We start from the raw sequence: 6,138 nt of genomic DNA, 5'->3' as shown, positions 1-6,138 counted from the left end.
ATGAGATGGAATCAGAAAAGATTTTAGGGGCAGACCATTTTTCAGGAAACTGAGGCATGATGAAGTTAATTAATTTGCTCTAGATCACACTTTCAGGAAGGGGCAAATTTGGAATTGGAACTCAGGTCATCCAGTTTCAGAGTCTATGTTTTTAAAGTATGTGTGACATATACTTTATGTGAATCAGTGAGTATCAACCTTGAAAATTATTGTGAAAGTTGTCTCTATTTGTTTCTATTATAGACTAATAGTTGACAGTAGAAGATCTAAGAGAATGTGAATTGCTGTGATTAATTTGTATGAATCAATAGAATTTTTTTTTTACTTTTTTTTTTTTTAAGGAAGATTAGCCCTGAGCTAACTGCTGCCAATCCTCCTCTCTTTGCCGAGGAAGACTGGCCCTGAGCTAACATCCGTGCCCATCTTCCTCTTCTTTCTATGTGGGATGCCTACCACAGCATGGCTTGCCAAGCGGTGCCATGTCTGCACCCGGCATCCGAACTGGCGAACCCTGGGGCACCAAAGCAGAACGTGTGAACTTAACTGCTGTGCCACTGGGCCGGCCCCAATAGAATTTTTATCTTGTTTTGATTTTAGGTTGAATAATGGAATTTTCTTTTGACTGTCTTGCCATGAAAACTTAGAGTTAAGTACAAGTCTTCTAGAATTTAATAATTTATTTTTTGATAATTTTGAGGAGAGAGAATCTTTCAATAAATCATTCTTAAGTTGTATCTGAAAATGAAATAGACAATAGGAGTAAAAATCATATTGTCATAAAATTCCAGAAACTTTAATAAGGTTTCTTTAAATGTCTTTATTAAAACTGATTTCTTTATTCTTTTCCTGCTGCCTCGTCCTCCTCAAAGATATTTTTCTGGATGCCTCACAGAAGATGTAAGATTGGAAGAGTACAAGTGTTGGGATAATAGCAAATCAGTTTTTATATAGTTACGCTACCTTTCAAAGAGTTATGTAAAATAAATTAAAAGCAAATGCCATTCTTTGCAATGTGAGATATAAAGAAGGAAATGTTAAGAGTTCACCTATGGATATGCTGCACTGATTCAGAGAGATTTATGAACCATCATAACCACACACACCCAGTCATGCTCCAGTGCAATCATTCTTAGATGTCAAAGTTAATTCCTGCAGAGATTGTGTTTAACCAACTGTTACACAAAGTTGAAGTTAAGAATACAATGAATTGGTAGCTTCGTTTCCATGTAGATCCTCCCTCAGAATTTTCTTTATTAGCTCTTCTTTCTTTGCTGCTTCTTTTATACCATCACTTTTGGAACATCATTCCATTTGCTACCAATATTCGTGCTCTGCTTTTGTGAATATTCTTTCCATTCATTTAATTTATTAAACTTGTTCATTCATTCATTTATTCAACAAACTTCTTGGACACTTGCGATGTGTCAGGCGCTCTGCTAGTCAGGGGTCTATAATATTGATTAAGTTATGATCCCTACCTTTTTCAAGGTGCTTCTGATCTTGTGGGGATCCTGGACACTTGTAATTATTTTGGTTGATTTTCTGTTGTTCTTCCTACAACACTGGGCATTATTTCAATTCAGAGAATCCTCTGATTGATTATTATGCAATTTATTATTGTTATTTTTGTACTTAACATTATCTCAAGCCAACTTTGTTAACTCCTACATTGCTGTTGCACACCCTTTAAGTTTTCTCAATATCTACTTGCCCTTTCCTCCTTGCTAATAGACCTTCAGTTTTGTTCAGGTGTCCTCAGTTCTCATGTGACTGAAATGAAGGTCACCCCCATCTCAAACTCAAGGGTAAATCCAGGTTGATCTAAGTGGGTGATCCTCAAAGTGTGGTTTGCAGACCCCTAAAGGTCTCTAAGATCCTTTTAGAAGATCTGAATGGTCAAAACTATTTAGATGATAATATTACGAAGTTCTTTGTATTTTTTTAATATGTTGACATTTGATGATGATGCAAAAGATGTAAAGGATAAAACTGCTGGGACCTTAGCACAAATATTAGCAGTGACATGAAATGGTGCTTATAGTCATTGAATTCTTCACTGCCAAGCACTTCCAGTATAAAATAATGCCTGTTTCACTTAAGAATGGAATTGGTGAAGCAGTAAAAATTAATTTTGTTAAATCTCTAACCTTGAATACACATATTTTTGATATTCTTTGTGCAGAGCAAAGTATGATTGTACTTGAGGAAAACCACCTGGGCAAAAGACGTGTGTTGAACTAGTCACATTTTTCAAAAGCACCATTTTTACTTGAAAGAACTACTGGAAAACAAACAATGGTTATTCAGACTTGGGTATTTGGCAGATATTTTCTCAAAAATGTCACATAGAGGAAGACAACCAACAGTTTTTGTTGCCAATGATAAAATTTGAGCTTTTAAAAATTAGAATTCTGGAAAACTTGTATCTGTTATTGAAAGCTTGACTGCCTCCCAATACTTAAAGACTTCTCTGATGAGGTTGGTGATGGGATTAATTAATGTGAGTTTTTGATATTATATAATGAAATGTGTCAACATTTGGAAGATCCACATAACTTAGTGAACCAATGATTTCCAAATCACCAATGCATGATATTAAAAAATTATTGGAGCCAACTCTAATAGCCTAATGGTTAAAGTTCAGTGCTCAACACTTTGGCGGCCCGGGTTCATTTCCTGGAACCTCACCACCTGTCTGGCAGTTGCCATGCTGTGGTGGTGGCTCACATAGAAGAACTAGAACAACTTACAACTAGGATATACAACCATGCACTGGGGTTTTGGGGAGGAAAAAAAAAAAAGAGGAAGATTTACAACAGATGTTAGCTCAGGGTGAATCTTTCCCTGCAAAAAGAAAAAATCCAAAAAAACAGAGCAAAACAAAATTATTCAAGGGTAGAAGATCCATTCAAAATAAGGTGCACCAATTGATACTTGTTTAACAGAGTATCAATTTACTTGGTTTGTGATACATTTTCCAAATCAATGGATATTTAAAAAACACATTTTTAAAACTTCAGTAAAACTAGTGTCACTTAAAATTTAAATACCAAATTAATAAATATTGATTATAGTAGTGTCTTTTCATTAAAATACTCAAGAAACTCTATTAATTAGGAAGCTATTTCTAAGAAGCCATACTTGGCTTGCATTTTAATCATTCATTCCTCAACAGCTAGGAAACAACTTTTTGTTGCTGTTGTATTTGTTAGTCAAACTTACGGATGACATGTGAGGAGCAGTTTAAAAATTTGGAAGAAAAGGAAAACCAAGGGAAGGACACAGTATTAGATTGCTTCTTTTTTTTTTTTTCCAGGAAGATTAGCCATGAGCTAACATCTGCTGCCAGTCTTCCTCTTTGCTGAGGAAGACTGGCCCTGAGCTAAATACCCATCTTCCTCTAATTTGTATGTGGGACGCCTACCACAGCATGGCTTGCCAAGCGGTGCCATGTCCACCCCTGGGATCCAAACCGGTGAACCCCGGGCCACTGAAGCAGAGCATGCGCACTTAACTGCTGCGCCACCGGGCGGGCCCTGGATCAATTCTTATAGTTATTTATCGGGAATCAATATTTGCCACTTCCCTGAAATTAACTTATTGGGTAGTTCGAAATGTATGCATACACACATATAGACAAATACAGTAAAACATTATTGGCATGATGGGTTAGGAGGACAATTTATGGTATAGGAAAAGAAGCACTTTGAATATTAAATATTTTATAATGTGTTATGATTAACTTCTTTTGGAGTAAGAAATTTAGTAAAGTGGCAACATGGGAATATTTTAAAGAGTGTTCTATAACCAGCCAGGAGACCAGTGTTTGAGGTCTATATATACTACTAGTTTACTTTGTACAAACTATTTCAACTTGTATAGCCTCATCTTTTCTCATTTGTAACATAAATTAATATCTATCTCTAAGAATTTCCATGGAAATTGAATGAGATAGTGTAAGTGCTGTTTGTATATACAAAGTGCTATTCAAATAGGAGGTATTATTATTTAGAGTATTTTTTTACTTTTTGTTTTTGAGGAAGATTAGCCCCAAGCTAACGTCTGCTTCCAATCCTCCTCTTTTTGCTGAGGAAGACTGGCCCTGAGCTAACATCTGTGCCCATCTTCCTCTACTTTACACGTGGGACGCCTACCATAGCATGGCGTGCTGAGCAGTGCCATGTCCGCACCCGGGATCCGATCCAGTGAACCCTGGGCCGCCGAAGCAGAAGGTGGGCACTTAACCACTGTGCCACCCGGCCGGCCCCTATTTAGGATATTAAATCGGGTGCCCAATATCACAAGTCTATCCCATACAGTAAGCCTAAGAAGTCAGGTATGGCCCTTGGTCTATGAACAGAAGTCTCCATTGGGAAGTCAGGTGGTTTGAGTAGCTTTTGAAATAGTGGTGATACATTTGTGCTGGAAGTAACACATTGTTTTCTGATATTTACTCCAATAATAATTTAATTACACATTATTAACAGATATTTTACGTAAGTTTAAGGTCTGAAGTCTCCGGCCATAAAACAAAGTGTTCTTTGTGGGAAACTAATTGTTCTATATCCACATCAAACCTACAGGAGCAGACTTTCTTGTGGTGGGCCTTCACCAGCTGAGCTGACTGGCTGGGGAGGTTCTTTAATCTTTGGATTGGTTCTTTATCAGTTCTGCAAATTTAGCAGCCATTGTTTTTTTAACATAATTGTTTCTGCTTCATCTCTCTCTCTCTCTCTTCTTCTGGAACGGTTTAAATCTGTATTAGCACTTCTCATTCTTTCTTCTTCATCATTTGCCTCTCAAAATTTCCATCTTTTTGTCTTCCTGAGCTGCTTGCCTGGATATTTTCTTCTAATTTATCTTCCAGGTTGGAAATTTTCTCTTTTTGTTTAATCTGTGATTAAACTCATTCACTGAGGTTTAAATTTTTTTTTCAATTTTTTAAAAAAAATTATTCCTAGGCATTCTCTTTGGTTCTTTTAAAAATCTGTTTGCTTTTTTTCATGTGTTTCAAGCCTCGCTTTTGTTTCTTTAAACTTAAAATATTTTAAACATTTTTAGTTTGCCTTTAGTGTCTACTAATTCTAAAAGTAATATTTTTTGTGAGTCTGATTATACTGTTTTTTCTATTGGTTCTCACTCATGGTGCTTTATTTTCTTTATGTTTAGAGACGTTTGACTTTGAGTTGCTCATTTTCCCTTTATTTGCAGAAGATCTTTGAAGTCTCAAGTGATAAGTTCCTCTAAGGAGGATTCCTGTTTGTGTCTGTCAGACACCTGGGTACACTACTTGTCTAAGACAACTTTTTTCATATTAAAACAGATTTCTTCCATGTGGTGGTTAATGTAGAAACTGACAGCTCTCAAGTTTTAAATCTTTTGGCTTATTCCATTGGAGGAGTTAAAACAATCTCAGGGAAAAGATTTGCTTGACATAGCTTGGGTAAGATGCCAAAAACCAAGTCATTCACTATGGCCAAAGATTGGAGTGATGTGTCAAGACTCAATATGATCAATCAGTGATGGTGAGTGGCTGGGTCATCTAAGAACATGGTAGCTTCGAAGAGAGCAACGTGTATAAAATGATGGGTCAAGAAACAAGTAAATAAAAGATTTGTGCTACATACGCTTTCTTCCCTAGAATGTCCGACATTTGTAGTACTTGGTTAACAATGGCCTAAAGCACACCTATTTTATTGTTCTAGTAGTTTAAGAAAGGGAAACTTGCGACTTAGACATTCTGAAAAACCTAAAGGAATGAAATTGGGCAACTTACTAAACCTCTCTGGGCTTCTCCATCTGCATCTTGACAGTGAAAGAGTTAGAACCAATGACCTCTAAAGTTCCCAGCATGAAAGCACTGTTATTTTAGGAGTTACATATTCATTAATCAATGAATAATAATTCACTCAATGACCATGTGTTTAATAGACTTGTGTGAATTTCTACTATGTGTAAGACATTACACTAGGTATGATGAGAATGATTTTAATCAATCCTTTAAATGTCAGGAAATTAATCTTTCTCCTTGAAAGCTTGCTTACACTTTTAAAATTCCTACTAAGTTTTATGCATGTAGTAAAGACAGACTTTAATGCAGTTTTGGTTTAAAAATCCTTAAATTTTAAATTAATACTG

Source organism: Equus asinus, chromosome 16 (assembly GCF_041296235.1).
Source record: "Equus asinus isolate D_3611 breed Donkey chromosome 16, EquAss-T2T_v2, whole genome shotgun sequence".
Classification (NCBI taxonomy): Eukaryota; Metazoa; Chordata; class Mammalia; order Perissodactyla; family Equidae; genus Equus; species Equus asinus.
Note: the sequence above shows the minus strand (reverse complement) of the source record.